The sequence below is a fragment of the Triturus cristatus genome, chromosome 3_1, assembly GCF_964204655.1.
Source record: "Triturus cristatus chromosome 3_1, aTriCri1.1, whole genome shotgun sequence".
In the NCBI taxonomy this organism is placed as follows: domain Eukaryota; kingdom Metazoa; phylum Chordata; class Amphibia; order Caudata; family Salamandridae; genus Triturus; species Triturus cristatus.
The window spans coordinates 999,555,002-999,579,791 of NC_140583.1; positions in this window are offsets into that span (position 1 = coordinate 999,555,002).

Below are 24,790 nucleotides of genomic sequence, written 5' to 3' on the forward strand. Positions count from 1 at the left end.
CCCTTCGGTGAGATGATAAGAATGAGAAGGATCTGTAGCACCCAGGAAACATTTGTTCAAAACATAACAGAAACCAAAAAGAGATTCTTGGAAAGGGGTTATCCCGCCACCTTGATGAATAAAATCGAGAGAAGGGCGTTGAATGTCAAGCGAGAAAGCACACTTGGAGCCAAAATACCAAGGAAAAGGGAATGCTCGCCAACTGCCCTGGTGACGGGTTACAATAGAGACAGCAGTAAGATTTTTAATATCTTACGGAAACACTGGAGATTACTTGAGGAAGTTCCGGGCCTCAAGGACGAAATAACTAAAAACCCAAAGGTTACTTACAGGCGTGGCCAAAATCTGAGAAATATGCTCTGTCCTAGCCTGGTCTTATCCCCCAAAGCCCCAAATTGGATGAGGGAGGGCCAAGGTGGATTCTTTACATGTACCCAGTGCTCCGTTTGCAGAATTGGAAAGAACAGAACCCGTACCTTCCAATTTAACACCAATAGAGTGCATAAGATCAAACATATCATCACATGTAAAACTAAGTTTGTGACATACATCTTGGGATGCCCATGTAATAAGATATACGTTGGTAGTACCAAAAGAGAATTAAAGGTCAGGATACAAGAACACCTTAGGGCAGTAAAGAATGGGGATCTGAGATACCCCTTGACATTGCATTGCCAGGAAGAACAACACAAGTCAGAAGAATTATGGTTCCTTGGAATAGATCACATACTGATATCACCGAGGGGTGGAAATAGGGAACAGGATCTAAGAAGAAATGAAGCCAGCTGGATATGTAGACTCCGTTGTGTGGAGATGGGTCATAATAGTGAGTCTGAGATGCACTATTTTCTTTAAAAACCAACTGGCCATCCCACTGTCTCCCCCCACGGTGGTCATAACTTAAGCTGTCCGTATTTAGACTATAAGATACTTGCAAATGACCAATGCACCATTTTCGGTATGCTTTTTGTGAATGACTTTGTGGTAAACCTTGTCTTGACCCCTGATACGTATTGTTCTTTGCCATGCCCCTGATGATTACTCCTTTCGGCATGACACATGACTGAGGCCGTAAGTAACTCCTTGTGAGGACAGCTTATTATCATGCATCTATTGAGCATTCTCCCTTATACAACGCACGTTGTTGGCCAGGCAATTCTTTGTCTCACCATTACCCTCTGTTTTCATTGACATACTTCCACTTATCCAAGCTGGTGATTATGTTACCTTCACTACTAACTGATGCCGCTTTTCCATCATAATGACCCCTCTCTGTTTGTAACAAGCGAGCTTTAATACACACCATCACGTTACCATACACTTATTAGCGATAATTTTGGTTACACCCACCATTTCATGGGTGCTCGTCGCACCTTAAAGACACCGGTGTTTCATCTTCCCGGTTACATCTTTGTCTATCTTAACACGCTTTGGCTGAGACCAGAAGTTTTCTTAAAACGACGATGCCCGGCTACATCTTTGTCTTATTATAATACGCTTTGGCTGAGACCAGAAGTCTTTTAGGCGGGGGCTTTTAATTAGGCATTACCCTTCCCATTGACAATCATACATGCGCTTTCGTGATCATTGGATAGTCATTAATGACACCTTTCCAGGATGGAGATCAGTTTCACCATCGTTTTCCATACTTGTCTGGAATTGAGAATTACCTTTGAATACAACGTAGGTTTTTCTCACCTACGTAGGGTAGCGATTGAGTATATTATTGATTCTCCTCATTGAACTCGACCGCCTTGTAGGCTCATTTTACCGTTCTATGATGGCGGCCGGTCTCTTATTTTCTTTTTTATTTTTGCCATTGACAATGATTCTCTTCATTGAACTCGACCGCCACGTAGGCTCATTTTACCGTTCTATGATGGCGGCCGGTCTCTTATTTTCTTTTCTCTTTTTTTCATTGACAATGACTATATAGTTTATGATCGTTTTGGATTTTTGTAATCCTAGTGTACCCTAATATGTTCACTTTTAAGGACAAATGCGAAACAATGAAAATAGGAATAACCAGTTTTTAACAATTCGTGTACCGCCATATGGACTTTCCACGCTATTCTAAGATGGCGGCCGGCAATCGGATTCCTTTTACCTCTGGGGATGGTGGGGCCGTGATTTGAAAGGCCCGCGCTTTGGGATTAGAATCAGGTGTTTACCTTCTCACCTGATTTAAATGGTATATAAACAGGTTCTTTTAGCTAGGGGTCCTGTTGCTACTAGACAGGATCGGTGCCTTACCTTTCGGAAACGAGATACGGAATCGGGTAAGTCAGGTCTCGCCTCACCCCCTCTCTATGCAGGTTGTGTATGTGTATTCTTTTGTTAATAATATAGGACGCTCATCATTTTCGTTGGACAGTCGGCTACTAATATTTGGATGCTGTCATTTCCTTGTCTTTACACATAGATAGTTCCAATTCACCTCACGCTTTTCTGATAGTAGCTTTAACTCTCTTTTCTTTAACTTAATGGACGATGGCACGCTGATTTGGGCTTTATATTTGCCCATGGGTGTCTGATTTGCTTCCTTTTTTGTATTAAGGCATGTGTTTACTGGAACTGCGACGCTCGATTTTTCTGTTTGAATGTTTTATACGTTGTCCCTCTCTTTTTTAAGGTGTCTCAGTACGGAATACACTTGTCCTTACCACTGGATGAGCTATCAAACAGAATCTCCGTCACATTAATGTACAACACTGATGCCTCTTAATATCGATTTTAACTACATTAAAACATATGATTTGATGAAACAAGTGAGTAGGATACTGCTATTACCTACATATTTATTGAAATTTAGGAATTACCTTTAGTATCCTTGTACACCCCATGTGATCTTGTGTTTCCCTCAGGGACTTGGATTACCCTCCTGAGTTACACTACCAATTGAAGTAGTGAGGGACTTGAAGAACACAAAAAAGGAGCTTAAAGACAATGGAATTTTTCCCACTTTCTTTGGTGGGTATACTCTTCTCGTTTTAACTTTAGTCATTAATTGAATTTCCCAGTTTTCCTTGATTTCTTCTGTAGTTATAACCCTCTTTCCATTTTTTCTTCGGTTCTAATCAGTTCGTGACTGGGGTTTAGTCGAACCTCATGCTTCTTAAGCAATAAGATACGTTTATTATATCCCATGCCTACTTTTATATGAAGCGGTTGTCTACTCTCTCTCCTTTGTCTTCTCCCCCCCCCCCCCCTCCTTGTATTTGGCCTGTTGTAGTATTTTAACCTCTACTGACCATTTAAAATGTGACATGCTGAGAGGAGTTTTCATATATTATTTAAACATACTCATCTGGAAATTGAATTGTCCAATATGTTAAAAACATGAAGCTATAATATTTACTGTCATCTGATGCATTATGGATTCCCCTGATGACATTATATAGGGAATTACAATCATCACTAAGATTGAAGTGAATACATTGTTTCTCATGTGTTGTTTTGCATTGGATATACATCTAAAATGTTTTTAATGTTTGTATTTGTGTCGAAATAATTGTTTGTGCCTAGTCCTTACGTGTGTTAAGTATATTGAAACAATTGTTTGTATTTAGTTTTTATGCGTGTTATTTATAGTGTCATTTTGTATAAATTTGTTGCAGCCCTGAAGAAGTCCAAAGGTGGACGAAACGCGTCGGCTGCTTTGACTGTTTTTGGAAGCTTTTAAAGATTGCATGACAAACTGCACAATAAAGAAGAAGTTTTTGAAAAAGAACAACTTTAAGAATTTGAACTTATTTGATAAAAGCTGAGTGGTGCATTTGGTGCTGTTTGCGTATATGTATATTCCGGAAATTGTGCTAGCGGGTGCTAACCAAAACTGCACACTTATGGTGGATGAAACTTCCCACCAGTAGATATATTGAGTCACTCTTAAATCCGGTGCTGTCCTAGTGGGATACCGCTAGCTTTGTGTGTTGTATTCACAGCTATATGAGTGTCTCTATGGGTTATTGATTGGTTGTCTGAATATCTGTTTGGGTGCCTGAGTGTTTGTGTGGGTGGGGTGTGTGTGACTCTGTGCATACATGTGTGAGTGGGTGATTCTATGGGTGCATGGTTTTAAGAGTGCATCTGTGATGGACTGTATGGTTGGGTGAGTGTATGTATGGGTGTGTTAGTGATTGAAATATATCTCAGTGGTACATGTGTGAGTAACTACAAATGTGAAAGGCAGTATATATGTGTGTAAGAGTATATAAGTGGGTATATGTGAGAGTGTGTGATTGTGAGAGTGACTCTATGGATGAGTGTGTGCTTGTGTCAGTGATTGTATAAGAGCGTAAGAATGTGGTACTATTTTTATGAGTAAGTGAACTTGTGTGTGTATAACTGCATGGGTGAGTAAATGGGTGTGTGATTAATTATTTGCATGACTGACAAGGTGTGAGAGTACCTCTATGGATGATTGGTGGTGTATGAGTGTCTATGCAGGTGTATAAATGCATATGATAGTCCTGTACTGAGTGACTGTAAGTATGAGTGACTGTACAGGTGAGTGAGTGGATGTGTGTGTAGATCTAAGAGTCAATGAGTGGGTATGTAGTTATTGGTATTGTAGTATCTATGGTTTTGAGAATGGACGTCTGAAATTTTGATTGAGTATATCAAAGGGTGTGAGAAGATGCACTAATTTATCACATGGATGACGTCATCAGTGATGTCATTTCAGATGTCATGAGTGATGTAATCAGTGATGTCACTGACCATGTCATGAGTGATGTAATATGTGACGTCATCAGCAGTGCATTGCGGTGGGGCGCGAGTTATAGTTAGCTGAACTAACTATAACGGGGGAATTTCTAGGGTTTTGTACGAGGATTTTTTACGAGGGAAATGTCCAGCTAACTATAACGCCCCTGAAACCTATGGTTTTTTCAGTGAATTTCTAAGGTTTTTAAAATGCCAATTCCTAACTATAACGCCCCTGAAACCTATGGTTTTTTCAGTGAATTTCAAAGGTTTTTTAAATGCTAATTCCTAACTATATCAGGCCTGAAACCTATGGTTTTTTCAGTGAATTACAAAGGTTTTGTAAATGACAATTTTGAATGTATTAATTGTTATACTGATTTTTTTGATACTGATTTACTACATTTTTTAAACTATTTATTTTTATATATATTTTTTTAATTACATTATAATTACATTATACATTACAATACAAAATATACTTTCTCAGAATGAATTACTTTAGTTTAAATACTTGGCAAATAGGCAACAGACTTTTAAGTACAGTAGTTACAGTTGTTGCAATGGGCAACACAATTTCAAACACAAAGCAACATTGAGCTCAATGTGAATTTCTAGTTAAATGCAATTAGTTACTTTATGGATTACTTTTCTAACCACAGGACTGGATACAAGATTCAGTCCTTGGACATCTCCTGTAAACAGTTTTTTTTTTTTGTTCAACTTGTTCATTTTTTTTTTTTTTAATTGTTTTTCAAATTTAAGCAACAATTCACATACACATCTATCTGTCTGCGTCCCAAGGCCGACAACCACAGGTGGATGTAGACCCAATGAGAGAGAATAAAGGTGGGTTGACACAGCTGATAAACCGACAACCCGGAGGTTCGGCAGCGATTGAAGTAGTATGTTAACCAATGGCACATACCGCATAAAGGATTGGATTACCACAGCATACAGAATAAGCTATCCTATTTTTAACAATTAAAACAAACACCCCTCCCCCCACCCATCAGAGCCACAGCCCATCAATCAAGACCTCACACATCTGCTAACTCCCCCATTGTCTAAAGTGCACCATTGTTAGATATGCCCTGCGACTTGCAGCACAGGATCCCTACCCACATCGTTGGGTCTGCCCCCCCGTCCAGCAACAAAACACAGTGTGGGACTACCACTGATCGCAGCACCCCTCATCTCCTGTAAACAGTTGAGTAAAAGCGCTTTGGTTACAGTAGTGATTTTTAAGGAATATTATTGTATTTTAAAAGTTGACACTGAGAAACTTTTTCCCACTGTAATCCTATGGCAGAATATTCACTTAGCAGGTAAGTAGTGATATCGTTACTTTTTCTTACTCAGTGGGGGATCCTGGATCCAGCACTGGCCAACCTCCTGTAAACAGTTGAAAGAATGTGCTTAAGTCATACAGACGATTTTTTAGGAATATTTTTAGTTTGTGAAAATAGACACTTCGAAACTTTTCTGGTGAAAACCCCACAATGGATTCCTATGGAAGGAAATACAAGTTACTGGTAAGTACGCTTAGAATTACTTTTCAGGGTCAGTGCTGGGCTGAAAGATACAGCCCTGGGTTCTCTCCTGATAACAGGTGAGTAAATCGGAATTTCGTAGTTCGGCTGATTTTAAAGGAATATTTGTACGTGTCAAAAATGGACACTTTGAAAATTTTCTGGTGAAAACCACACAATAGATTCCTATGGAAGGAAATACAAGTTACTGGTAAGTATGCTTAGAATTACTTTTCAGGGTCTGTAATGGGCTAAAAGATGCAGCACTGGGTTCTCTCCTGATTACAGGTGAGTAAATCGGAATTCGTAAGTCGGCTGATTTTAGAGGAATATTTGTACGTTTCAAAAATGGACACAGAAAATTTTCTGCTGAAAACCACACAATGGATTCCTATGGAAGGAAATACAAGTTACTGGTAAGTACGCTTAGAATTAATTTTCACGGTCAGTGCTGGGCTAAAAGATGCAGCACTGGTTTTTCTCCTGATAACAGGTGGGTAAATCGGAATTCGTAGCTCGGCTGATTTTAGAGGAATATTTGTACAATGGCAAAGGAAGGGGGAGGGGCCTGAGGTGACCTGTGCAAACACGCCCTGTGGCACGTTTTAAGTTGGGGAATTAATTCCTCTTGAATCCTGTGGTCCCCTGGGGGCCAACTAGCCCACCAGGTACCTCCAGTATGCGCCAGGGAGGTGCATTGCAGAGAGGTATTCAGAGACCACGCCGCTTTTTACAACACTCTGCAACACAGCTCCGTGGCGCTTACTGGAGGTACCTGGTGGGCTAGTTGGTCCCCAGGGACCCTCAGGATTGAAGAGGAATCAATTCCCCAACTTAAAACGCGCCACAGTGCGTGTTTGCACAGATCTCACCTCAGGCCCAACCCCCTACCTTCACCACTGTGCAAACGCGTCCCGTGGGGTGTTTTAAGTTGGGGGATTAAGTCTCCTTGAATCCTGAGGTCCCCTGGTGGCCAACTAGCCCACCAGGTACCTCCAGTATGCGCCAGGGAGCTGCGTTGCAGAGAGGTGTAAAAAGTGGCGTGGCCTCATTACACCTCTCTGCAATGCAGCCCCCTGGCGCATACTGGAGGTTCCTGGTGGGCTAGTTGGTCCCCAGGCACCCCCAGTGTTGAAGGGGAATTCGTTCCCCCTCTGCAAACGCGCCAGGGGGGCGCGTTTGCAGAGTGGTGTAAGGAGAGGGCTCAATCCTTTTTTTTTCCCCTCTGTTTTTTAGAAGGGGGGCTGTGTAGCCCCCCTTCTTTTTATTTATTTTTTCCCCGGGGACCCCATCCCCCGGGGCATGGCCCTTTTTTTTAAAATTATTTTTTTTTTATGGAGGGGGGTTGCGTAGCCCCCCTCCTGTGGCCACCTGTGGCCCCGGGGACCCCATCCCCAGGCCGTTTTTTAAAATTTGATTATTATTTTTTTTAGGAAGGGGGCCACGTGGCCCCCTTCCTGGGCCACTTCTGGCCCTGGGGACCCCAGCCCCTGGGGACTGGCCTCCGTTGGGGGCCGTGGGGGGGTCCCCAATCCCCCCACGGGCCAGCCGCTCCCCGTGTCCTGCAGGAGCCAGCATTGCTTTTCCACATGGGGAGCAGCTAACATGCTGCTCCCCGTGTGGAAAAGCAATCGTCTTTGGTATTTGGAAGAGAGAGCAGGTTTCCTGCTCTCTCTTCCAAATACCAAAGCAGTTTGCTATGGCAGGATGGGAGCCGCGAGGCTCCCACCCTGCCATAGCAAACAGCAGTGTCCTGGGGTGGGCACCCCGGGACACTGCAGGAGCCGGCTCTGGCGGTCCCCAGGGCCATCATTGGCTCCAGGGGGGGACGCACGGCCCCCCTCCCATTAAGTTTAAATGGTGGTGGTCCCCAGGGCTTGGGGGTCCGTAACGGACCCCCTACTTTAAATAATTAGTGCCCCGGGGAGATGGCGGTCCCCGGGGCGTGTGGGGGGGCTCGAGCCCTCCACACAGGTATTTTATTTATTTATTAAGCCCCGGGGGGTGGCGGTCCCCGGGGCTGCGGGGGGCCCATGAGCCCCCCCGCATACATTAAATTAAAGCCCCGGGGGTGGCGGTCCCCGGGACTGGGGGGCCCCTGCGGTCCCCCATTATAATAAAGAAATTGCCCCCGGGACTTGGACCCCCCGGAGGCTAAATCAAAACGAAACGCGGAAGCCCGCGCTTCATTTTTTTTTTCATTAGCGGGATGCGCGGACCCTAAGCGCATCCCGCGATTTAAAAAAAAAATATATATATTTTGTTTGCCCTTGGGGGTCCTTGTGGGACCCCCTGAGCAGGCCTAGGGGGTTAGGGTGTTTCTACCCTGCCCCTTTGTCGTGTTTTACGCCTTTTTTTGTGCTTTCTTGTGCCTCGGTTCTACCGAGGCACAAGATGTCTGCCAATATGTCTGCCAACACTTCCTGATTCAGAGTGTTGGCAGCCAATTAGCATTCAGCTCGTGCTCGGGAGGGTTCGGGGAGGGTGCGGGGAGGGTGCGCGTATCCTCCCCGGCCATAGATATTTATGTACTTTTAACTCTAATTTTCTCAGGAACTACTGAACGGATTTACACCATTTAAGCAAAAGGCACGTGTCTGAACTTAGGACTACCTCTTTGCCAAATTTGGTGTAATTCTGTTCAGCAGTTCGGGCTGTAGCTGCGACAACAGATCCTATGGGAAATTGCATGGGGAAAACGTGTTTTGGGACCCCCTTTTTTCTCGGCCCCCGCTTGAAGAATCTCCACGAAACTTTCAGGGTAGGAGCGGAGCGGAGCTGGCCAAATGTTTGGAAAATTTTGTGAAGATTCGTCAACCGGCGCCAAAGTTATTCCCAATAGAATGTTGTGGATTTGCTATGGAAAATAGGTCCTAACTATAACTATCTACTGGCGTCCGCCAGTAGATAATATATATATATCGCCATTAGGTTGTTATAGTTAGGACATATTTTCCATAGGAAATCTGCAACATTCTATTCCCAATAAGTCTGGCGCTGGTTGACGAATCTTCGCGAAATTTTCCAAACTTTTGGCAAGCTCCAGTTCGCTCCTATCCTGAAAATTTCACGGTGATTTGTCAAGCGGGGGCCGAGAAAAAAGGGGGGTCAAAAAACGCGTTTTTCCCTGTTGATGCACCTACAGCCCGAACTGCTGAACGGAATTACACCAAATTTGGCAAAGAGGTAGTCCTCAGTTCAGACTGGTACCTTTTGCTTAAATGGTGTAAATCCGTTCAGTAGTTCCTGAGAAAATTAGAGTTAAAAGTACATATATATCTATGGCCTCGGAGGATCCGCGCACCCTCCCCGCACCCTAAGCATACCCTCTGCAAACCGTGCGCGCACCCTCCCGATCACGCGCTGAATGCTAATTGGCTGTCGAGTGTCTGTCTGCATTCGAATCCAGGAACTGTTGGCAGACATTTTGTGCCTCGGTAGAAGCGAGGCTGAAGAAGTAAGGGGAATAAGTGTTTAAAACATATAAAGGGGGCAGGGTAGAAATACTCTGACCCCCTAGTGTTGCTCAGGGGGTCCCAGAAGCACCCCCGGGGGCCCCCTTTTTAAAAAAAAAAAATCGGTGAAATGCGCGCAGGGTGCGTGGATCTGGACGAAAAAAAAAAAAAGCCTAAGTGCGGGCTTCCGCGCTTCGTTAATAATTAGCCCTCGGGTGGGCCAAATCCCGGGGGCAAAATGTTTTTATATTAATAGGGGAGGGGGGCTGCGTGGCCCCCTCCTGGAGCCCTCGAGGGCCCTGGGGACCGCCACCCCCCAGTGCCGGCTCCTACAGTGTCCTGGGGTGCCCACCCCCAGGACACTGTTGTTTGCTATGAGAGGGTGGGAGTCTCCTGCCCTCCCATAGCAAACTTCGTTAGGATTTTGAAAGAGAGAGCAGGTCCTGCTTTCTCTTTCAAAATCCAAACGATATTGCTTTTCCACACGGGGAGCTGCATGTCAGCAGCTCCCCATGTGGAAAAGCAATGCCAGCTCCCGAAGGACGCAGGGAGCCAGCTGGGACCGTGGGGGCATTGGGGCTCCCCCCACGGTCTCCAACTTTTTTTTATAAGCCCCAGGGGATGGGATTCCCAGGGATAATAAAAATTAGTGATAGGGGCTATTTTTTTTTACTGTAAAATTAGGCGTCGCGCATCCTAGCGCGTTGGGTGCACGGTTCCTCTCGCATTGGGTGCGCGGTTGCTAACGCGTAGGGTGCGCGGATCCAGGGAAAACAAACTGAAATTTTTGTGAGATAAACATCTAGCTTAAGTGTTTTGTTCTTGAGTGGCTCTAAAAAGAGCTGTTGTGTTCATTGAGAGTAAGTACCTATACAGAGTCTAAAGTTGTTGAGGAAGGCTCTGTTTCCTTCATCAGTAAAGTGTACTCCATCTCTCCTATACATCTCTTGCATATGAAAGTGCAGATTGTTATTGTAAATGGACCCCATTCTATAGTCTCGGAGAAAAGCAGAAACAGATTTATTCACGTGTTTCCTAGCTTTCTCAATCTGTGGACAAAAATGATTGGACCAGTTCCACTTCTGCCTTTGGCATATGTTAGAATACACAAAGGCAGTTTGGAGAAAAAGTTAAAACAATTCTGCAAAGGTGTCCTTTATAAGCATTTCCAGACCTACCCCAGTCAAAGTGCCTAGGTCATTGCCACCGCAGTGCACTATTATGAGGTCAGGGTGTTGGATATGCATAAAGGTTTTCACCAATGGCATCAATTGGTGCCACTTTAACCCTCTCTGTCAAATCCATTTAATGTCTACATTTGGCAAACCTAGGTCTTTGTGAATGCCTTTGTTTTCTGCATACCTTTGGCTCCCACAATCCCCACTCTAAGCATCTTGAAGGGAGGTCTGGATGCACTCAGATGGTCTCTGTAACTGAAATGGCAGTTTGAAAAGTAAGATTTTTCTAAAATGGTGGCTAAGATGCAGTTTTGGAAAAAGACAAGAAATCATTGGTTGTTTGACAACCTTCTACACTGAAAGGTAGGGTGCATGTTTCTGTTTTTTAAACGCATGATTCTTGTTGGTTAACAAAAAGTGCGTGAAAAGAACATTATATATGATAAGCTGATATGTTGAAATGTCAAGCACACTTGCTGTTTTGATTAGCAACATTGTGTGCTGAACTTGTGACCTGTGTGCTCAGTTCAGTGTTCCATGACCTGTTGCTATGGTAACAGGCAGTAGGCAGAATGGGGTAGGGTTCAAATTTATGTCATTTGGAAAGGGTTGAAATGTTTAACCAATAGAAATGTGTGTTTGCTTTTGAATATATGTGGGAAGGAATGTGATTTGAAGTTTACATGTATATGTGTGGAAAATGAGAGGGAAACTTTGCCATTCTTTGGTTTTGCTGACATGTGCACAGTGCTGAGATTCTGTATAAGAAAATCTGGTGTGTGACTGATATCTGGTGTGTGACTGATATACTTCTTAATCTACAAAACAACTTGAAAGGTGAGTTATTTAATTGTGAGGGGATGTATGTTGACTATTTTGATTTTAATCAGACTAATGTATTTCTCCTGCTACAGTGTAGGGAGTACTTTTTTTGTGTGCATGTAGAAATCATTCTGTGATAAGCATTTGTGTTTTTCATGTGTTTGCAGACAGTTAACTGTGCTGTTTTTATATTTGGGTACAATTAGAAATCAGTCATTGTTTATGAATTTGCAAAATGAGTCATGTTTGAACACTAAAATGTAGTACTCGTAGATTAGGAAATGTGTTTTGGTAAACTCCTAGGGATAGTGTTGTTTGTCTAGAATCACACTGTGAGTCTGTGTGCATTTGGGAACCACTGTGAGAGAAGCATTTGGTAACATCATGTATTTGCTGACAGATAACTGTTTTTAAACCTGTCAAGTTGTTAAGTTTTAGTAGCATTAGAAGCCAGTCTTTGCTTATGCATTGATAAAATGAGTCAGGCTTTGACACTAAAGTGCAGTTCTTAAATATGTAGATAGTGTGCAGTCCCCTACCCTTTCCATAGTAGTGAATGAGTTTTTGTAAACTCCTAGGGATAGTGTTGCTTGTATAGAATCACAATGTGAGTCTGTGTGCATTTGGGAACCACTGTGAGAGAAGGATTTGGTAACATTATGTATTTGCTAAGAGATAACTGTTTTAAAACATGTCATGTTGTCAAGTTTTAGTAGTATTAAAAGCCAGTCTTTACATATGCATTGATAAAATGAGTCAGGCTTTGACACTAAATTGCAGTTCTTAAATATGTAGATTGTGTGCAGTCCCCTACCCTTTCCATAGTAGTGAATGAGTTTTTGTAAACTCCTAGGGATAGTGTTGCTTGTATAGAGTCACAATGTGAGTCTGTGTGCATTTGGGTAAGGATTGTGAGAGAAGCATTTGCTAACATTATGTATTTGCTGACAGATAAGTGTTTTAAAACCTGTCATGTTGTCACGTTTTAGTAGCATTAGAAGCCAGTCATGGCTTATGCTTTGATTAAATGAGTCAGGCATTGACACTAAAGTGGAGTTCTGAAATATATAGATTGTGTGCAGTCCCCTTACCCTTTCCATAGTAGTGAATGAGTTTTTGTAAACTCCTAGGGATAGTGTTGCTTGTATAGAATCACAATGTGAGTCTGTGTGCATTTGGAAACCACTGTGAGAGAAGCATTTGGTAGCATCATGTATTTGCTGACAGATAACTGGTTTAAAACCTGTCATGTTGTCAAGTTTTAGTAGCATTAGAAGCCAGTGTTTGCTTATGGATTGATAAAATGAGTCAGGCTTTGACACTAAAGTGCAGTACTTAAATATGTAGATTGTGTATAGTACTCTTATGCCTTCTACACTACTGAATGAGTTTTGGTAAACTCCTATTATAGTGTTGCTTGCCTAAAATCACACTGTGAGTCTGTGTGCATTCGGGTAAGGATTGTGAGACAAGGATTTGGTAACATCATGTATTTGCTGACAGATAACTGTTTTAAAACCTGTATTGTTGTCACGTTTTAGTAGCATTAGAAGCCAGTCTTTGCTTATGCTTTGATTAAATGAGTCAGGCATTGACTCTAAATTGGAGTCCTGAAATATGTAGATTGTGTGCAGTCCCCTTACCCCTTCCATAGTAGTGAATGAGGCTTGGTAAACTCCTAGGGATAGTGTTGCTTGTATAGAATCACACCGTGAGTCTGTGTGCATTTGGGAACTACTGTGAGAGAAGCATTTGGGAACATCATGTATTTGCTGACAGATAACTGTTTTAAAACCTGCCATGTTGTCAAGTTTTAGTAGCATTAGAAGCCAGTCTTTGCTTATGCTTTGATAAAATGAGTTAGGCTTTGACACTAAAGTGCAGTATTTAAATATGTTGAATGTGTGCAGTCCCTTTACTTTTTGCACAGTAGTGAATGAGTTTTGGTAAACTCCTAGGGATAGTGTTGCTTGTCTAGAATCACACTGTGAGTCTGTGTACATTTGTGAACCACTGTGAGAGAAGCATTTGGGAACATCATGTATTTGCTGACAGATAACTGTTTTAAAACCTGTCATGTTGTCAAGTTTTAGTAGCATTAGAAGCCAGTCATTGCCTATGCTTTGATAAAATGAGACAGGCATTGATAGTAAAGTGTAGTACTGAATTATGTAGGTTGTGTACAGTACCCTTACCCCTTCCACAGTAGTGAATGAGTTTTGGTAAACTCCTAGAGATAGTGTTGCTGGTCTAGAATCACACTGTGAGTCTGTGTGCATTTGGGAACACCTGTGAGAGAAGCATTTGGGTACTTCATATGTTTGAATATGCATAACTGCTTAAAAACGTTCCTGTTCTCAAGTTTTGTTAGAATTATAAGGCAGTTATTGCTTATGTAATCACCCAGGAAGTGTCCTTGCAATACTGTAAACATTCAGTTAATATTCAATAGTAACTAAGTGAGGCAGGCATTAGCATATGCTTTGATTCAAATACTTATCCACTATGCATGCAGTCCTCTAACCATCTACACAGTTCTCTTTCACACCTTTAATTCCATAGTCAGTATTCATACACTTCAAGCAAACACTCTGTTACTCCCCATGTACTCCTCTAGTGACCCATTCAGTAGCATATACTAAACCATTCACTTTGCCAAAACCCAAACAGTCAGTATCCAAGTGCTCATGCAGCGAGCCAGGCCTTACAACATGAACTGCTTGAAACCCCTATGCAGTATGCATACATGCCTCTAGTCACTACACATTTGTCTTTCACTTCTTTAATTAACTAGTCAGTTTCTATATACTTCAATAAACATCTTGTCACTCATCTTGCACTCATCCAGTGATTGATCCAGTACCATGTACTAATCTTTTTACTGTGCCAAAACTGAAAAACTTAACAGTTTTACCCAGGCACTCTTCTAGCAGTAGTCTAATGATTCAGTCAGTTTCCAGATACTCATGTAGTGAACCATGCATTACCACATAGAGGGCTACAAATGTCTATACTGAATGCATGCAGTCTTGTAACACACTATACACTTGTCCTTAACAGCTTCAATTCCCCAGTCAGTATCCATGTACTTTCAGCAAACATCCTGAAACTCCCCTTGCAGTGTTCCAGTGACTTATTCAGCACCATGTAGTAATGCATTCACTGTGCCAAAACTGAAACACTTGTAAATTCACTCAGGTACGCTTCTTGCAATAGTCTAATCATTCAGTCAGTACCTAAGTACTAATGGAGTGAGGCAGGCCTTAGCACACAGATTGATTCAAATGTGTTTCCAGTATGCATGGAGGCCTGTAAGTACCAACACAATTGCCTTTGAGACGTTAAATTTCTCTGTCAGAATCTATAAACTGCAATAAACACTCTGTCACTTTAATTGCACACCTCCACTGACTCATTTGGCAGTAAGTACTAACCTATTCACTGCACTAGAATCTAAAATCTTAAAAAGATTCACTGAGTCACTTATTTTGTAGTACTCTAATGATTCAGTCAGTTGTCAGGTAGTTTTGCAGTGATCCAAGTGTTACTCTATGGACTGTTTCAAACGTCTATCCATTATGGATGTAGGTCTCTAGCCACCTACATACTTGTCTTTCACACCTTCAATATCCCAGACAGTATTCATGCAGTTCCTGCAAATACTCTCTCACTCTCCTTATACTACTCCAGTGACCCATCCAGCACCATGTACTAATCCATTCACTGCACTGAAAGGCAACCACTTATAAATTTACCCAGGTAGTCTCCTTGCAGTGCTTTAATCATTCAGTCAGTATCCAAGTACTCATGCAGTGAGCCAGCCCTTAGCACATGAATTGCTTCAAACGTCTATCCACTATGCATGCAGTCTTCTAACCACCTACACACTTGTCTTTCACATCTTTAATTCCCCACTCAGTGCACATATAGTGCAGCAAACATCCTATCACTCCCCTTGTACTCCTCCAGTGACCCATTCAGCACCATGTACTAATCCATTGAGTGCGCCAAAACCCAAACACTTATAAATTCACCCAGGCACTCTCTTTGCAGTACTCTGATCATTCAGACAGTACCCAAGTACTCATGCAGTGAGCCAGGCCTTAGTACATAAATTGCTTCAAATGCCTATCCACTATGCATGCAGTTCTCTAACCACCTACACACTTGTGTTTTACACCTTCAATTCCCTAGTCAGTATTCATACACTTCTAGCAAATACTCTGTCACTCCTCTTGGAGTCCTCTAGTGACCCATTCAGCACCATGGAGTAATCTATTCACTGTGCCAAAACCTGAACACTTATAAACTCACCCAGGCATTCTTCTTGCAGTACTCTAATCATTTAATCAGTATCCAAATAGTATTGTAGTGAGACAGGCCTTAACGTATGAATGGATTGAAACATGTGTCCACTATGCATGTAGGTCTCTAATCCCCTTCACACTTGTCTTCCACACCATCAATAATCATGTCAGTATTCATACACTTCTAGGAAATACCCTGTCACACACCCAGTTTGTTTCCTAATAGTATTGTAATCATTCAGTCAGTTAGCATGTACTCTTTTAGTGAGGTAGGCTTTAGGGTATAAACTGTTTCAAAGTAGTATGCACTATGCTTGTAGTGTTTTAACCATTGTCACACTTGTGCTTCATGGCTATAGTTTCTTAGTCAGTTTTTTTATAAAATGTGTTTTTACAGTAATAGAATAGTATGAATTTGAAAGTTATTAATATACTTTTATTTGTGATTCTTTTTTACAGATACTGTTTTTCGATGTTAAAATAGAGAAATCATGCCTGAAAGAAAAAGAAAAGAACAGAGACAGGAGAATTACTTGAAGAAAAGTCAACCACAAGTATTGAATGTACAAGATAATGTGGCTAAAAAGAAAAAATCCTCTGGTAAGATCACAAAGCAATTTTATAAAAAAATTTTGTAGGAGGAAACAGAATGTACAGAACGCTGAATCCACTGTGAATGTTTCAACTAGAAAAAAAATTCAAAATAAGAGGAAAAGCAAAAAAACAAATATTCAGTCAAAGGAGACAAAGTGTGCTAAATGAAGACAAAATCAGTATAAGGAATTACGAAAAAAAATATTTTACAAGAGAGTAGTACATAATTTGCTGAAAGATGTGAAAAAATATAAAAAGAGAGCTCTGTTTTATAAAAAGAAGAAGCATATTGAAAACATTCCTGAAAAGGCTTTAGAAGTAAAAAGGAAACTATTCATTTTAGTATTAAACAGAATTCGATCACTAGATAAACCAATCAATTTAATGAAGGCCAAAAGTAGGAGGAAAAGAGTAATTAATAGAAAAAAAATTGTGATATTTTTTGGGGAGAATGGAAACACAGTTCCAGTTGAGAGCCTTTCTTTAATGAAGAGAGTTATTTACAGAGCAAAAAATTACTGTTTGCAGTTGACACCAGTGGTAGAGGTTACGAAGTTAGAGATGGTTCTCCAGTTGAGAAAGAGAAAATGGTTGAAAGAAATGCAGAAGAAGCTGATGAAGTTCTAGGGAGACGTCCTAAACACCCTATGTATACATGGGATTGCAGTAGTATTTGTAGTGTACGACAGGAATCTATTGATAAATTATGTCGTTTTTTACGAGCATATACTAAAAAAAGTGTTAAACAAAAGATTAAGGTGTTGCAAGGACTAGACCCTTGCAGAGTGAGAAAAAATACTGGTTTGCAAGGTCATTCTCTGGCTTGTCTTTCTAGGAAAGTTTGTGAAAGTGTTTTTCACCATTTCAGGATGCTGGCAGTACATCATTCTCAAATGCGGAAGTTAGTGAGAAGATTGTATTATGCGAAAAGTTCAGCACTAAAGTTAAATGAGTTGAACAGTGCTCTTTTACGTGGCTCAGTATCAGGTGTGAAGAAGGTTTGTGAGGATATTGAGTTTTGTTACTTTGGTCCTCAGCAAGAGAGTGGAGAAACTGTGACATTAGTAGAAGAAAATGTTGAAGACAATGTAGAACCTGTGATTACAAAAAATTTTGAGGATGAAATCACAAAGTTTAAGGTAATTTCAGGTGAAAGACCAAATGTTTCTTGTATTTGTTGAGGGCGAATTTACTATAAAAATCAGACTAGGGGTGTCAATCTGTATATAACCCCGTCTGTGCCCATGACGAGATGGTCTCGTCATGGAGCACAGTCGCGCTGTGCCCATGACGAGACCATCTCGTCATGACACCCACCCACGGGGGAAGCGCTGGCGCTCCCCCCGTGAGTGGTCGATCTTTTTTTTTTTAACTGGGAAGGCAGGGGAAGACCTTCCCCTGCCTCCCCCCGCCCCCGCGTCATCAATGACGTCAGCGCGCAAGCCGCGCTGACGTCATTGGAGGTTTCCCTTTGCTCTCCGAGGCTCAGGAAGCCATTTGCTTCCTGCGCCACGGAGAGTAAAGGTGAGTTTTGGGGCTGGGGAGGGGGGTTTCTTGCATCGGTGGGTTTGCGTTAGGGTGGGGGGACTTTGGTATGCCAAGGCATGCCACGAGGCTCGGCTTTGTTCGTGTGTGCCTGTTGTTGCTTCCCTGTAAATTGTTTCCAAAGTTGAAAAACGCTTGTCTTTCTAGTTGCTTCCCTGTGAAATGGATCTAAAAATGCAGAGAAATGCCCTTCTTTTTAATTTATCAAATCCAAAGTGCAGCAGCATGATTTTTGCATCGGTGGGTTTGGGTTAGGGTGGGGGCACTTTGGCATGCCACGAGGCTCGGCTTCGTTCGTGTGTGCCTGTTGTTGCTTCCCTGTGAAATGGATCCAAATTTGAAAAACGCTCGTCTTTCTAGTTGCTTCCCTGTGAAATGGATCTAAAAATGCCGAGAAATGCCCTTCTTTGTAATTTTTCAAATCCAAAGTGCAGCAGCATGATTTTTGCATCGGTGGGTTTGGGTTAGGGTGGGGGCACTTTGGTATGCCCAGGCATGCCACGAGGCTCGGCTTCGTTCGTGTGTGCCTGTTGTTGCTTCCCTGTGAAATGGATCCAAATTTGAAAAACGCTCGTCTTTCTAGTTGCTTCCCTGTGAAATGGATCCGAGAAATGCCCTTCTTTTTAGTTTTTCAAATCCAAAGTGCAGCAGCATGTAGAGAAATAGAATTTCTTATATGATACCTAACTAATAGCAAGACAGAGGGGTTGCAAAGTGGCCAGATTGGTTTCTTTTACATCCAAATACACCAGCATCACTTTACAGAGTTTGCCAGTGAAGTGCTACTTTCATTTTCTCGTCTTTCTTTGAAGAGCATTGTTGTTTCCAGGTTGGGAGAGTGTACCATTCCTGGAGGTACTGCAATACCTGGTTGATGGGTGGATTGGAAAACACAATGTGTACCATGGCTCTGTGTTTATGGATGTGGTCTTTTTATACCATACTGCTTACATTTTGTAAGGATGTAAGCAATGGACAGTGAAACGGTTCCCTTCAGGGCCCTCTAGTCATGTCCATAGCTTTTCAGGTGAAACCACTCGCTGATTTCTGAATAGTTAGTGAGAGATCGTTTAGGTAACCATGTTGTTTCTGCTTACATTTCACATGCTTTGCATTCCCTATGAGTGGTTGCTTTTTTGTTCTTTTTTTAGGCAGCATATTACTCTTATCAAGTGCATAATTTGAATTGAGCCACATCCAAGTGTTTATAGCGGGAACAATTAGGTTACAGCTGAAGGCAGTGCGAGTTTCAGTGGGCAAGTATGGTGTTCAGTGGGGATGTGGCACTATGGCCAGAGCTGTGGAATTTGGAACTGGGGAACCGGGTTCCGCATTCATGACCAGTCCACCACACCACTGTACTGAGGGAGCACATTCCCATGCTAGACCGTAGAAGGCCCCACTAGACCTTAGAAGGCTTGATGTCTTAGCACAAGCAGGTGTACCCTAGTGGTGTCAATTGTGGGTTAACCTTGAATGCCTGTCCACCACAATCCATACTGAAGTCCATCTCAAATTTCCCACCTCCCAGCGTTCTCCTGGGTCTCCCGGTAAAAATGGTGCCTCACTTGTGTGGGAGGCCCAAGTTCCCGCGACAGACAAGGGCCCAAAACGTAGTGAGGTGACATCAAAATTGCCTATCTCAAAACCACCTGGGTTTTTGGCCCGGTGCTCGGCGGCCATCTAGGGAAACCTACCAAACCCATACATTTCTGAAAACTAGACACCCGGGGGCTTCCAGGAAGGTATGGCTTGCATGGATCCCCCAACGTTTCCTTACCCAGAATCCCCTGCAACCTCAATTTTAGCTGAAAAAATCACTTTTTTCACACATTTTTGTGTGGGAAAGTTGTGGCATCACCGGGCTCCCTCAAATTTCCCACCTCCCAGCGTTCCCCTGGGTCTCCCGGTAAAAATGGTGCCTCACTTGTGTGGGAAGCCCAAGTACCCGCGACAGTCAAGGACCCAAAACGTAGTGAGGTGACATCAAAATTGCCTATCTCAAAACCACCTGGGTTTTTGGCCCAGTGCTCGGCGGCCTTCTAGGGAAACCTACCAAACCCATACATTTCTGAAAACTAGACACCCGGGGGCTTCCAGGAAGGTATGCCTTGCGTGGATCCCCCAACGTTTCCTTACCCAGAATCCCCTGCAAACCTCAATTTTTGCTGAAAAAATCACTTTTTTCACACATTTTTGTGTGGGAAAGTTGTGGCATCACCGGGCTCACTCAAATTTCCCACCTCCCAGCGTTCCCCTGGGTCTCCCAGTAAAAATGGTGCCTCACTTGTGTGGGAGGCCCAAGTACCCGCGACAGGCAAGGGCCCAAAACGGAGTGAGGCGACATCAAAATTGCCTATCTCAAAACCACCTGGTTTTGCAAGGGGGGTCACCTGGGCTTTTTGCCCGGTGGTCGGCGGCCATCTAGGGAAACCTACCAAACCCATATATTTCTGAAAACTAGACACCGGGGGGCTTCCAGGGAGGTATGACTTGCGTGGATCCCCCAAAGTTTCCTTACCCAGAATCCCCTTCAAACCTAAATTTTAGCTGAAAAAATCACTTTTTTCACACATTTTTGTGTGGGAAAGTTGTGGCATCACCGGGCTCCCTCAAATTTCCCACCTCCCAGCGTTCCCCTGGGTCTCCCGGTAAAAATGGTGCCTCACTTGTGTGGGAGGCCGAAGTACCCGCGACAGGCAAGGGCCCAAAACTTAGTGAGGCAACATCAAAACTGCCTATCCCAAAACCACCTGGTTTTGCAAGGGGGGTCACCTGGGTTTTTGGCCCGTTGGTCGGTGGCCATCTAGGGAAACCTACCAAACCCATACATTTCTGAAAACTAGACACCCGGGGTCTTCCAGGGAGCTATGGCTTGCGTGGATCCCCCAAAGTTTCCTTACCCAGAATCCCCTGCAAACCTCAATTTTAGCTGAAAAAATCACTTTTTCATACATTTTTGTGTGGGAAAGTTGTGGCATCACCGGGCTCCCTCAAATGTCCCACCTCCCAGCGTTCCCCTGGGTCTCCCAGTAAAAATGGTGCCTCACTTGTGTGGGAGGCCCAAGTACCCGCGACAGGCAAGGGCCCAAAACATAGTGAGGTGACATCAAAATTGCCTATCTCAAAACCACCTGGTTTTGCAAGGAGGGTCACCTGGGTTTTTGGCCTGGTGTTCGGCGGCCATCTAGGGAAACCTACCAAAAGCATATATTTCTGAAAACTAGACACCCGGGGGCTTCCAGGGAGGTATGGCTTGCGTGGATCCCCCAACGTTTCCTTACCCAGAATCCCCTGCAAACCTCAATTTTAGCTGAAAAAATCACTTTTTTCATACATTTTTGTGTGGAAAGTTGTGGCATCACCGGGCTCCCTCAAATTTCCCACCTCCCAGCGTTACCCTGGGTCTCCCGGTAAAAATGGTGCCTCACTTGTGTGGGAGGCCCAAGTACCCGCGACAGGCAAGGGCCCAAAACGTAGTGAGGTGACATCAAAATTGCCTATCTCAAAACCACCTGGTTTTGCAAGGGGGTCACCTGGGTTTTTGGCCTGGTGCTCGGCGGCCATCTAGGGAAACCTACCAAACCCATACATTTCTGAAAACTAGACACCCGGGGGCTTCCAGAGAGGTATGACTTGCGTGGATCCCCCAACATTTCCTTACCCAGAATCCCCTGCAAACCTCAATTTTAGCTGAAGAAATCACTTTTTTCACACATTTTTGTGTGGGAAAGTTGTGGCATCACCGGGCTCCCTCAAATTTCCCACCTCCCAGCGTTCCCCTGGGTCTCCCGGTAAAAATGGTGCCTCACTTGTGTGGGAGGCCCAAGTACCCGCGACAGGCAAGGATCCAAAACGTAGTGAGGTGACATCAAAATTGCCTATCTCAAAACCACCTGGTTTTGCAAGGGGGGTCACCTGGGTTTTTGGCCCGTTGGTCGGTGGCCATCTAGGGAAACCTACCAAACCCATACATTTCTGAAAACTAGACACCCGGGGTCTTCCAGGGAGCTATGGCTTGCGGTGATGCCACAACTTTCCCACACAAAAATGTGTGAAAAAAGTGATTTTTTCAGCTAAAATTGAGGTTTGCAGGGGATTCTGGGTAAGGAAACGTTGGGGGATCCACGCAAGTCATACCTCCCTGGAAGCCCCCGGGTGTCTAGTTTTCAGAAATGTATGGGTTTGGTAGGTTTCCCTAGATGGCCGCCGAGCACTGGGCCAAAAACCCAGGTGACCCCCCTTGCAAAACCAGGTGGTTTTGAGATAGGCAATTTTGATGTCACCTCACTACGTTTTGGGCCCTTGCCTGTCGCGGGTATTTGGGCCTCCCACACAAGTGAGGCACCATTTTTACCGGGAGACCCAGGGGAACACTGGGAGGTGGGAAATTTGAGGGAGCCCGGTGATGCCACAACTTTCCCACACAAAAATGTGTGAAAAAAGTGATTTTTTCAGCTAAAATTGAGGTTTGCAGGGGATTCTGGGTAAGGAAACATTGGGGGATCCATGCAGGCCATACCTCCCTGGAAGCCCCCGGGTGTCTAGTTTTCAGAAATGTATGGGTTTGGTAGGTTTCCCTAGATGGCTGCCGAACACCGGGCCAAAAACCCAGGTGACCCCCCTTGCAAAACCAGGTGGTTTTGAGATAGGCAATTTTGATGTCACCTCACTACGTTTTGGGCCCTTGCCTGTCGCGGGTACTTGGGCCTCCCACACAAGTGAGGCACCATTTTTACCGGGAAGACCCAGGGGAACACTGGGAGGTGGGAAATTTGAGGGAGCCCGGTGATGCCAACACTTTCCCACACAAAAATGTGTGAAAAAAGTGTTTTTTTCAGCTAAAATTTAGGTTTGCAGGGGATTCTGGGTAAGGAAACGTTGGGGGATCCACGCAAGCCATAACTGACTGGAAGTCCCCGGGTGCTAGTTTTTAGAAATGTATGGGTTTGGTAGGTTTCCCTAGATGGCCGCCAAGCACCGGGCCAAAAACCCAGGTGACCGCCTTGCAAAACCAGGTGGTTTTGAGATGGGCAATTTTGATGTCACCTCACTACGTTTTGGGCCCTTTCCTGTCGCGGGTACTTGGGCCTCCCACACAAGTGAGGCACCATTTTTACCGGGAGACCCAGGGGAACGCTGGGAGGTGGGAAATTTGAGGGAGCCCGGTGATGCCACAACTTTCCCACACAAAAATGTGTGAAAAAAGTGATTTTTTCAGCTAAAATTGAGGTTTGCAGGGGATTCTGGGTAAGGAAACGTTGGGGGATCCACGCAAGCCATAACTCGCTGGAAGTCCCCGGGTGCTAGTTTTTAGAAATGTATGGGTTTGGTAGGTTTCCCTAGATGGCCGCCAAGCACCGGGCCAAAAACCCAGGTGACCGCCTTGCAAAACCAGGTGGTTTTGAGATAGGCAATTTTGATGTCACCTCACTACGTTTTGGGCCCTTGCCTGTCGCGGGTACTTGGGCCTCCCACACAAGTGAGGCACCATTTTTACCGGAAGACTCAGGGGAACACTGGGAGGTGGGAAATTTGAGTGAGCCCGGTGATGCCACAACTTTCCCACACAAAAATGTGTGAAGAAAGTGTTTTTTTCAGCTAAAATTGAGGTTTTCCAGGGGATTCTGGGTAAGGAAACGTTGGGGGATCCACGCAAGCCATACCTCCCTGGAATCCCCCGGGTGTCTAGTTTTCAGAAATGTATGGGTTTGGTAGGTTTCCCTAGATGGCCGCCGAGCACCGGGCCAAAAACCCAGGTGACCCCCCTTTCAAAACCAGGTGGTTTTGAGATAGGCAATTTTGATGTCACCTCACTACGTTTTGGGCCCTTGCCTGTCGCAGGTACTTGAGCCTCCCACACAAGTGTGGCACCATTTTTACCGGGAGACCCAGGGGAATGCTGAGAGGTGAAAAATTTGAGTGAGCCCGGTGATGCCACAACTTTCCCACACAAAAATGTGTGACAAAAGTGATTTTTTCAGCTAAAATTGAGGTTTGCAGGTGATTCTGGGTAAGGAAACGTTGGGGGATCCACACAAGCCATACCTCCCTGGAAGCCCCCGGGTGTCTAGTTCTCAGAAATCTTTGGGTTTGGTAGGTTTCCCTAGATGGCCGCCGAGCACCGGGCCAAAAACCCAAGTGACCCCCCTTGCAAACCAGGTGGTTTTGAGATAGGCAATTTTGATGTTACCTCACTATGTTTTGCGCCGTTTCCTGTCGCGGGCACTAGGCCAACCCACACAAGTGAGGTACCGTTTTTCTCGTAAGACTTTGGGGAACGCGGGGTGGGTGGAAATTTGTGGATCCACGCAGATTCCGGAACTGTCCACTACAGAAATGTGGGGAAAATGTGTTTTTTTTGACAATTTTTTAGGTTTGCAAGGGATTCTGGGTAACAGACCCTGGTGGTAGGCAGTCAAGTCACCCTATCCTGGATTCCCCTGGGTGTCTAGTTTTAAAAAATGTATAGGTTTGCTAGGTTTCCCAAGGTGCCCGCAGAGCTAGGGTTCAAAAACTACAGCTAGTCATTTTGCCAAAAAAGGGTCATTTTTCACTGCGAAATTGAGATGTGACCACGTTGTGTTTTGCGCTGTTTCCTGTCGCGGGCACTAGGCCGACCCACACAAGTGAGATACCGTTTTTCTCGT